Source organism: Papio anubis, chromosome 6 (assembly GCF_008728515.1).
Source record: "Papio anubis isolate 15944 chromosome 6, Panubis1.0, whole genome shotgun sequence".
Lineage (NCBI taxonomy): Eukaryota > Metazoa > Chordata > Mammalia > Primates > Cercopithecidae > Papio > Papio anubis.
The window spans coordinates 109444430-109456162 of NC_044981.1; the positions used below are offsets into that span (position 1 = coordinate 109444430).

At 39.4% G+C, this 11733-nt stretch overlaps 1 pseudogene; it reads left to right on the plus strand.

The window, feature by feature from the left end:
* Positions 1 to 451: 451 nt before the first annotated feature.
* LOC108585282 lies at positions 452 to 5914 on the plus strand (annotated as a pseudogene).
* The last annotated feature ends 5819 nt before the right edge of the window (positions 5915 to 11733 follow it).

Consider the following 11733-nt stretch of genomic DNA (forward strand, 5'->3'; position numbering starts at 1 on the left):
AATATTTTGTCCTTTCCTTTTTATTCATTTATAAGTGTTTTATAATTTTCCTTTTGATTTCTTCTTTGACATGTAGGTTATGTATAAGTCTGTTATTTACTTTTGCAATATTCTGGAATTTTTCATATATCTTTTTATTAATTTCTAATTTCATGGTGGTCAGAGAAAACAGTGGTGTGACTCAATTCTTACAAATTTATTGAGTATTTTTTTATGGCCTATAATATGGTCCAGGAAGGGAATATGGTGTGTTTTGCTGTTCTTTGGTATAATGACCTATAAATATCAATTGGGTCAACTTGGTTGATAGTGCTCTCCATATCTTCTATATCCTTACTGATGTCTATGTATTTCTGCTATTATTGAGTGAGAAGTATTCAGATCCCTAGCTATAATTGTGAATTTGTCTATTTCTTCTTGTAATTCTATCAGTCTTTGCTTTTAAGTACAGATGCTCCTCAACAATGAGGTTATGTCTGGACACACCCACTGTTTGAACTCACAGTGTGTTTATCTGTGCACAACTTCATAAGTCAAAAAGCATACTGAATGTGTATCCCTTCTGCACGTTGTAAAGTTGAAAATTTGTAAGTCAGAAGCTGTTTGTATTTTGAAGCTCTGTCATTAGTTGCATAAATATTTAAGATTATTATGTTCTCTTAGTAAAATGAACACTTTATCATTTTTAAATGACCTTTTTGTCCCTGGATATGGCTTTTTCTATGGAATCTACATTGTTTTGTATTAAAATAAGCACTCCAGCTTTGGTTTTTTTGAAATTAATATTGGCATAGTATATTTTTTCATCCATTTACTTTTAATTTTTTTGTAGTTTTCCATGGTAGTGTGTTTCTTACAGACAGCATATAGTCAAGTATTCATTTATTTTTTTTAAATCTACTTCAAAAATGTTTGTCTTTTAATTGAGATAATTGGACAATTTTCACTTGATGGGATTATTGATATGGTTGGATTTAAACCTACCTTCTTGATATTTGTTTTCTATTTGGTCCAATTGTTCTTTGTTCCATTTTTTCCCTCTTTTTTTTTTGCCATCTTTTGGTTATTTTTATGGTTCCTTTTTTATATCTAGTTTATATTTTATATCTGGTTTATTTTTTATATCGTTTATATTTTATATCTAGTTTATATATAGTTTATATTTTATATCTAGTTTATTAGCTAATTAGGTATTATTCTATTTTGTGATTCTAGCTATTACTTTTGGATTTATAGTATTTGTCTTTAACTTGTTTGAGTCTAGCTTCAAATATTATTGTGTCCATTTATATATAGTATAAAACTGCCATACTATTTCTTGCCTCTAAGCTTTGTGCTATTATCATACATGTTAGTGCAATATAAGTGTGTGTATATGTATATACACACACAAATATATACATATTCACTCCCACTCTATGGTTTTTTTGTTTCTTTGTTTATCATCTAAGAGAATTATGTAATGAGAAAGTTTTCTTATACTTGTATTTGCCCACACAGTTGCCATTTCTGGTATCTTCATTCCTTTGGGTAGAAATAAATATATTTCTATCTGATAAAACTTTCCTTATGCTTGAAGGACTCCTTTAATTTTTCTTATAATACAGATCTGCTGGTCTTTGATTTTTTTCAGCCTTTGTACATGTGAAAACATCTTTATTTTTGTCATTTTAAAGTTTGTTTTTAATTAACAAATGATTTTGTACATTTATGGGGTTCATGATGTACATATACACACACATACACACTGTAGAATGATTTAACATATCCCTCAACTCACATACTTATCAGTTTTTATGTGTAGCGAGAACATCTAAAATCTATGTTCTTAGCAGTCTTCAAATATACAATATATTATTATTCACAATTGCCTCCATGCTTCACAGTGAATCTCCAGAACTTATTCCTCCTGTCTAACTAAACTTTTTACTTTAACCAATATCTCTCCATTTCCCACCTCACTACCACCCGCCCCAGTCCCTGGTTACCTCCATTCTACTCTTGATTTCACATAAAAGTGAGATCATTCAGTTTGTCTTTAGTCTTTCTGTGCCTGGTTTATTTCACTTAGGATGATGTCTTCCACATTCATCCATGTTGTTGCAAGACTGCTATGTGGAAGGCAAGACATCTTTCTTTTCATAAGGCTGAATAGTATAATGCTATGTATATATATCACATTTTCTTTATCCATTTATCAGTTGACAAGCACTTAGGTTGATAAACACTTAGGTTGACTCCATATCTTTACCATTGTGAATAATACTGAAATGAACATGGATGAGGGAATATTTCTTCCTTTCCTTTGGTTATATACTGAGAAAGAGAATTGTTGAATCATAGAATAGTTTTAATTTTAATTTTGGGGGGAACCTCCATACTGTTTTCCAAAATAACTATACTAATTCACATTCCCACCAACAATGTACCAGGGTTCCCTTTCCTCCACATTTTTGTTAACACTTGTTATCTTTTATTTTTTTGATAAAGACTATTATAACACATGTGATATAATTGTGTTATATTGTGGCTTTCATTTGCATTTCCCTGATTCATTATTAGTGATGTTGAGCACCTTTTCATATACCTGTTGGCAATTCACATGTCTTCTTTTGAGAAATATCTATACAGATTCCTACCCATTTTTTAAACTGGTTGTTTTCTTGCTATTGAGTTGTTTGAGTTTCTTAGATATTTTGGATATTGGTCCCTTTTCAGATGCATGGTTTGCAAATGTTTTCTCCCCATCCCATAGATAGTCTCTTCACTCTGGTGATTGTTGCCTTTGGTGTGCAGAAGCTCTTTAGTTTGGTGCAATCCAATTAGTCTAATTTTGCTTTTGTTGCATGTGTTTTTCGGGTTGTATCCAAAAGTTTTTGCCAAATCCAATGTTAAGAAGCTCTTTCCCTGTGTTTTCCCCTAGTGGTTTTATAGTTCCAGATCTTATATTTAAGACATTAACCCATTATGATTTGACTTGTGTACATGGGACAAGATAAGGGTCTAAGTTCATTCCTCTGTGTGTTTATATCTAATTTTCCCAACTTACTGAAGAGAATGTCCTTTCCTCATTGTATGTCCTTGACAGCTTTGCTGAAAATCAGTTGACTGTAGATGTGTGGGCTCTGTTTTCTATTTCTTTGGTCTATATGTCTGCTTTTATGACAGTATGGGTTGTTTTGATTATTATAGCTTTTTGGTACATTTTCAAGTCAGGTAGTGTGATGCCTCCAGCTTTGTTTTGCTAAAAATTGCTTTGACTATTTGAGGTCTTTTGTTTTTCTATACAAACTTCAGGGTTGTTCTTTTCTATTTCTGTGAAAAATGTCATTTCAATTTTGACAGGGATTGCACTGAATCTGTAGATCACTGGGTAATATGGACAATTTAACAATGTTAATTCCTCCAATCCATGAACACTGTATATATTTTCATTTGTTTTTCTCTTAAGTTTATTTCATCAATGTTTTATAGTATTCAGTGTATGGATCTCTCATATACTGAATGTATTTAGTTAATTGTATTCTTGGTTAAATGTATTTCTAAGTTTTTCATTAATGCTGTAACAAATAGGATTGTTTTCTTGATTTATTTTGTGAATAGTTTGTTGCTAGTGTATAGCAATGATACTAATTTTAATATGTTAATTTTGTATCCTGCAACTTATCCTGAAATCAGAGCCAGTCAAGGACATTACAAAAAAAGAATTACAGGCCAATATCTCTGGTGAACACACATGTAAAAATCCTCAACAAAATACTAGCAAACTGAATTCAATAAGACATTAATAGGGTTATTCACCAAGTTTCTCACTTGATTTTGTGCTGCTGTAACAGAATATCTGAAACGGGGTAATTTATAATGAACAGAAATTTATTGGCTCACAGTTCAGAAGGCTGAGAAGTCCAAGATCAAGGGGCTGACATCTGACAGGGGTCTTTTTTGCTGCATCATTTTGTGACAAAAGGGCAAAGAAAGGGCAAGAAGGCTGGGCGTGGTGGCTCACATCTGTAATCCCAGCACTTTGGGAGGCCGAGGCGGGCAGGCCACCTGAGGTCAGGAGTTCGAGACCAGCCTGGGCAACCTGGTGAAACCCCATCTCTACTAAAATACAAAAATTAGCTGGGTGTGATGGTATGTGCCTGTAATCCCAGCTACTCCAGAGGCTGAGGCAGGAGAAACGCTTGAGCCTGGGAGATGGAAGTTCAGTGAGCCGAGAGAGCACCACTGCACTCCAGCCTGCGTGACAGAGCTAGACTCCATCTCCAAAAAAAAAGGCAAGAGATTGAACTTGCAGCTTCAAGCCCCTTTATAATCAACCTTAATCCAAGTAAGTGTGGAGCCCTTACTTATAGACTAAACATCTTCTGTTAGGTTCTACCTTTCAACACTATTAGATTGGAAATTAAGTTTCTAACAAATGCTTTTAATTAATTTATTTATTTTTGAGAGAGGATCTTACTCTGTTATCCAGGCTGCAGTACAGTGGTACGATCATGGTTCACTGCAACCTCAATCTCCCAGACTCAACTGATCGTCTTACCTCAGCCTCCCCAGTAGCTGGGACTACAGGTGTACACCACCATGCCCAGCTAATTTTTTGTTATGATTACCTTTTTTTTTGGTAAAGACAGAGTCTCACCATGTTACTCAGGCTGGTCTTGAACCCCTGGGCTAAAGCAATCCTCCCACCTTGGCCTCCCAAAATGTTGAGATTACAGGTGTAAGCAACGGTGCCCAGCCCACACATGCTTTTCTGAGGACACATTCAAACCATAGCATTTTTTTTTGGCCCCTGGGCCCCAAAATTCATGTCTTTCTCACAAAATACATACATTTCATCTAATAGCCCCCCAAAGTCTTAAATCATTTCAGCATCAACTCGAAAGTCCGAAGCCCAGAGTCTCATCTAAATCAGATATAGGCGAAAGTCAAGGCAGGATGGCAAGGAGGCAATTTCCTTCAGGCATGAGCCTGTGGAATCAAGCAAGTTATGTGCTTCCAAAATACAGTGGTGAGACAGGCATGGCATAGACATTCCCGAGGCCAGATAGGTAGTCAAGGAAGTAACCATGTCTTTGGGACTCAGTGACTGCACCATCAACACAACAAGCCCCACAACCGTGTCCTCGGGATGTGAAAACCACCCCAACACGACAAACCCCAGGCGGAAGTACGCACCGCCTATTGGAGTCGCAGAGCGACCGTGGGGAATCTCAGGGGAAAAATCAACTGGCGTCGAACCCAGCTGAAGAAAAAGCTGTTCAGAGCAGGCGGGTGTTGAACCGCAAGCAGCGTCTGAGGCACTGGGAGTTCGGGGCTGTGATAGACCAAGCGCTGATCATGCGGCACCACCTCAAGAAGCGGGCATCCAGTGCACGTGCCAACCTTACTCTGTAGGGGAAGAAGCCTGGAAAACTCCTCCAGCAGACCTGGCTTGCCCAGAAAGAGAAGGCAGCCATGGAGGTGGAAGCCCCTCAAAGTCAGCCAGGACTATCGAACCACAGCTCAAAATGCAAAAGAAGACAAAAGCCCCCCAGGATGTAGAAATGACGGACCTTGAAGATGAGAATTAAACCTCTTCCACTTCCACTAGAAGATTCTCAACTGGAGCCAAAAGGACTCAGTGGTTGTTTCAGAGCACGTTGGCAAAAGCAGTGCCCCTTTTCACTCTCCATATTTCCTCCTTCCTAATGGCCTACTGACCTCCCCTGGAGGGATGTCTTTGGGAGGGAAGAGGGTACAGAAGAAAGATTGGAAAAGGGCCTCTCTAGCAATCAACTCCATTTGTAATAAAACCCTAGCACTCTGGAAAACAAACAAACAGCACTCGCTACTGGCTTCATAGTCAAGAGCAGAACTATCCTCAGTAGGAATTTTTCTTTTTTCTCTTCTTTCTTTCTTTTCTTTTCTTTTTTTTTTCTGAGATGGAGTCTCGCTCTGTCGCTTAGGCTGGAGTGCAATGGCATGATCTTGGCTCACTGCAACCTCCGCCTACCGGATTCAAGCTATTCTGCCTCAGCCTCCCAAGTAGCTGGGACTACAGGCACGTGCTACCACACCCAGCAAATTTTTGTATCTTGAGTAGAGACGGGGCTTCACCATATTGGCCAGGTTGGTCTTGAACTCCTGACCGAGTGATCCACCCACCTCAGCCTCCCAAAGTGCTGAGATTACAGGCGTGAACCACTGCTCCTGGCCAGGAAATTTATCCTGTAGACAGTATGCACATTTTAATTTTACTTGTCTTCAGACAGACTCATTGCTCATTATAATGGTAAAAAACACACCACTGGAAGGAGAGTTAAGATGTGAATGGGACACGCAATGTATAAACAAATACGTACATGGCTGGGCACAGTGGCTCAAGCTTATAATCCCAGAACTTTGGGAGGCCAAGGTGGGCAGATCACTTGAGGTCAGGAGTTCAAGACCAGCCTGGCCAACATGGTGAAACCCCGTCTCTACCAAAACTGCAAAAATTAGCCAAGTGTGATGGCGCATACTTGTAATCCTGGCTACATGGGAAGCTGAGGCAGGAGAATTGCTTGAACCTGGGAGGTGAAGGTTGCAGTGAGCTAAGATTGCCCCACTGCACTCCAGACTGGGCGACAGAGTGAGACTTCATCTCAAAAACAAAAACAAAAACAAAGCAAACATATACAGCTACTGAGCATGTGCACCCAGAGAACCACCTGTAATATACTTACTCTTAGGTTGATGTAAAAGTAATTGTGGTTCTGCCATTAAAAATACAGCAAAAACTGCAATTACTTTTGCACCAACCCATAGCAATGCCTTTTCCCACCCCCTTATGAATAATCATGTAAGACTTTCATAAAGAGAGTTTCCCTTGTAATAGTCAATGCTGTCTCACTCTCAAGCAGCTTACACTGACTCAGCTCTGAGTGTACTTTTGCTTTTGCACCTACCTTTCAGAATATACTTATTCTTTTGCAATATATTGCTTCATGCTGTTTATTGCTGCGTGTGTCTTGCTTAAATTCTTTTAACCTAGAAGACAAAAACCTAGGACTCACAATCACCATCAACATTCCCATTCCAACAAGGAGAAAGAGATAACTGGTCCCAAGTAAGTCCAAAGGCCAATGGAGTAAACAACATTATCAATTTAATTTTTTTAAACAGGCTCTCACTCTATTGCCCAGGCTGAGTGCAGTAGCTAGATCACAGCTCACTGTAGCCTCAACCTCCCAAACCCAAGTGATCCTCCCACCTCGGCCTCTGGAGTAGCTGGAACTGCAGGTGCACACTACTATGCCCGACAATTTTTGTTTGTTTGTTTGTTTGTTTTATATAGAGATAGGAGTTTGTGCTATGTTGCCCAGGCTAGTCTCAAACTCCTGGGCTCAAGTAATCCACCCACCTCTGCCTCCCAAAGTGCTGGGATTATAGGAATGAGTGTCACTGAGCCAGGCCAACAACATTGAACTTAAAGCTCCAAGAATAATCCCCCTTGACTTTATGTCCCACCTTCTGGGCACACTGGGGTGGGAGTTGAGCCCCTAAGGCCTCGGCTAGTCCCACTCCTATGGCTTTGCTGGGTATATGGGTTAAAGTCCGGTGACTGCAGCTCTCCCAGGCTGGTGTTGCACATTGTAGTTCTGTGTCTTGGGGGTGGACCTACCTTTATAGCTCTACTAGCCATTGCCCTAGTAGGGGCTTTCATGGTGGCTCCAGACCTGCAACAGTCTACTGCCTGTGTTCCCAGGTTGTCCCTGACATTCATTGAAATCTAGGTGGAGGAAACAATTCCCCCACAGCTTTTGCATCCTGCATACCTACAGACATAACATCATGTGGATACTGTCACTTACACCTTCTGAAGCTGGAGCCAAAGCCACACCTGAACCCCTTTAAACCATACCTGGGGTGGTCAAGGAGTTCTGCATCAGAATGTGGGAAGCAGAGGCTTGAGGCAGCCCTGGGAAGTAAACCCCAAGACCTTGAGGGCACCCTAGGCTCTCTTTTGCAGGATTTCCTTCCCTCAGATCATGACACTTTGGGCCTATGATGGGAGGGACTATGCTAGTAATCTCCAAAGTACCTTTGAGGTTTTTCTCCCATTGTCCTAATTAATAGCTCTGGCTTTGTTCTATCCATACTGATCTCCTTATCAATCAGTTACTTGGCCACACTCTTGGTTCCCTTTCCTGAAAATATTCTTTCATTCTCTATGACATGGCCAGGCTGAGAATTCTTCAAATTCCTAAGTTTTGTTTTGTTTGAGACAAATTCCTAAGCTTTGTTTTGTTTTGAGTCTTGCTCTGTCTCCAGGCTGGAGTGCGGTGGCGCAATCTCAGCTGACTGCAACCTCCACCTCCCTGGTTCAAGCAATTCTCCTGCCTCAGTCCCGAGTAGCTGGGACTACAGGTGCGTGCCACCGTGCCCAGCTAATTTTTGTATTTTTTTTTTTTAGTAGAGATGGAGTTTCACCATGTTGGCCAGGATGGTCTTGATCTCTTGACCTCATGATCCGCCCACCTGGGCCCTCCAAAGTGCTGGGATTACAGGTGTGAGCCACTGGGCCAGGGCTGTTTTTTTTAAATGATAAATTTTATATTTAAATAATTTCCTTTCTTCTCTTATTTTACTGAATTTAAAAGAAGCCACACATTTTCAATATTTTGCTTAGAGGTTTCTCCTACCAGATATCCTAGTTCATTGCTCTTAAATTCTACCATTTATAAAACTTTAGTGCATGACACAATGCAGTCAAGTTTTTTTTTTCTTACAGTTTGTTAACAAAAATGGCATTTACTCCAATTTCCAAGAAAATACTCCTTTTTCTTGTCTGAGACTTCATCAAAATGACCTTTACTCTCCATATTCCTACCAACATTCTGATTACGACCACTTAAACAATCTCTAAGAAGTTTCAGACTTCTCCTATAGCTCTCCTCTGCTAAGCCATCACTAGAATCACACTTAATGCACTGGTTCACTGCAATCTATGATTTTTATAGCCTGCTCCTTCAAATTCTTCTAGCCTCCACCCATTATCATGTTCCAAAGCTGCTTCTGCATTTTCAAATATTTGTTATAGCAACAACCCCACTTCTAGGTACCAATTTTACGTCTTTGTCTACTTTGTGCTGCTATAACAGAATACCTGATACTGGGTAGTTTATAATAAGCAGAAATTTATAGGCTAATGCTTCTGGAGGCTGGGAAATCCAAGATCAAGGCAACAGCATCTGCCAAGGGCCTTTTTGCTGCAGCCTCCGAAGGACAAAGAGAGCAGGAGAAAGAACAAGAGATTCAATTTGCAGCCTCAAGACTTTTAATAATCAGCATTAATCCATTTAAGAGGGTGAAGCCTTCATGAATTAAGCACCTCCCATTAGTCCCTACCTTCCAACACTATTGCATTGGAAATTGAGTTTCCAACATGTGCTTTTGGGGGGGCACACACATTCAAACCATAACACTGTGAATCAAGTGGGATTGATCCCTGGGATGCAAGAATGGTTCAACACAGGCAAATTTCTAAATGTGTTACACCACATTAAAGAGTAAAGACAAAACTACATGATCATTTCAATAGATGTTGAAAAAATATTTCACAAAATCCAACATCCTTTCTGATAAAAATTCTCAACAAATTATGTATAGAAGGAGTTTAACTCAACACAATAAAGGCCATATATGGCAAGCTCACAGCTAACATCACAGTCAATGGTGAAAAATTGAAAGTTTTTCCTCTACGGTCACAAACAATCAAGAATACCCACTCTCACCTCTTCTATTTAATGTAGTACTGGAAGTACTAACTAGAGAAATTAGGCAAGAAAAAGAAATAAAAGGCTTCCAAATCAGAAAGGAAGAGGTTAAATTATTTCTGTTTGCAGACAACATGATCTTATATATAGAAAATCCTAAAGACTCCTTCAAAAACAATTAGAACTAATAAATGAGTTAATTTTTGTATACTATAGAGCTTTATTATGTGTTAAGTAGTGTGTATTTTTTTGAGATATAATGCATTTACCACAAAATCTACTATTTTTAATTGCAAAATGCCGGGGTTTTAAAAGTATATTCACAGATTTTGCAACCATCACCACTACTTAATTCCACATTTTCTTCATCCACAAAAAAAATTGTAATTCTATTTCTTGCTACCTCCACCTCCTGGCATTCACTAATCTACTTTCTGTCTCCATGGATTTGCCTATTCAAGACATTTCATATGAATGGAATTATGCAATAGGTGGCCTTTTGTGTTTGGCTTCTTTTTTTTTGAGACAGAGTCTTGCTCTGTCACGCAGGCTGGGGACCGTGGGGCAATCTTGGCTCACTACAACCTCCGCCTGTCAGGCTCAAGTGATTCTCCTGCCTCAGCCTCTATAGTAGCTGGGATTACAGGCGTGCACCACCACATCCAGCTAATTTTTTGTGTCTTTAGTAGAGACGGGGTTTCATTATCTTGTTCAGGCTGGTCTAGAACTCCTGACCTCAGGTGATCCATCTGCTTTGACCTCTCAAAGTGCTGGGATTACAGGTGTGAGCCACCACACCCGGCCTGACTTCTTTCACTTAACATAATATCTTCAAGGTCATCCATGTTGTAGCATCTATAAGTACATCATTTGTTTTTCTAATTAAACAATAGTCCACTGTAAAGATATGTCACGGTTTGTTTATACATTCAGCGGTTGATAGATGTTTGGCTTGTTTCCACTGTTTGGCTATTATGAACACTGCTTGTAAGAAAATTCATATACAAGTTTTTTACATAAACATATGTTTTCACTTCTCTTGGGTTTATCTAGGAGTGGAATTTCTGGGGCATCTGGTAACTCTTTGTCTAAGTTTTTGAGGAACTGCTGAACTGTTTTTCACAGCAGCACATTATTTTACATTCCCACCAGCAATGTATAAGGATTCCAATTCTTCCTTTGCAGTTTGGATGAGTTTTATTTATTTTTCTTGTCTAATTGCCTTAGCTGGAACTTCAAATACAATGTTGAATCTAAGTGATAACAGTGGACATCTTTGACTTGTTCCTGACCATAGGGCACTCCTCTGGCTGTGCCACCATTGTACGTTGGGTATTTGAAGGACAGATAAATTATCCCTTTAGTCCATAGATTTTTAAATTGAGAGGAACCATACTTGAGGAATTGTATGTGAGGAACATACCTGAAGAGCCTCATCTATGCCAGGACCTAATTTAAATATGATTCTGTCTTTTGGGCTGAAGCTCTATTGGGATACGTTTTTTTCCAAACTTTTGAGAGTCTGGGAAAAGGGTAAGTGTATTTTTCCTGTAAAAAGGATATGAGTCACTGAGGACCAGAGGAGACTGTGGCAGTCAGCTTCTGAAATGGTCTCCAAAGATCCCGACATCTTGGTATTCACATCTTTGTGTAATCCCCTCCCACGCTGTATCATGTTTGGTCCGTGGGATGGCATGCCACTTCTGAGAATAGATTATAACAGACCTTGTGATTTCTGCCTCTCTTTTTCTCTTTTGGATCACTCACTCTGCAGGAAGGTAGCTGTCAATTATGAGCAGCCTATGGAGAGGCCCACACTATGAGAAACTGAGGTCTTTGGAAGGTCCTGAGTAGAGAAAAACTGAGGCTTCCTGCCAGTTACTAGGTCTGTGAGTCTTCTTAAAAGCAGATTCTCTAGCGCCAGGCAAGCCTTTTGGCAACTTTAGTCCCTGCTGACATCCTGAGTGCAACCTGAACTACAAAGCCGAAC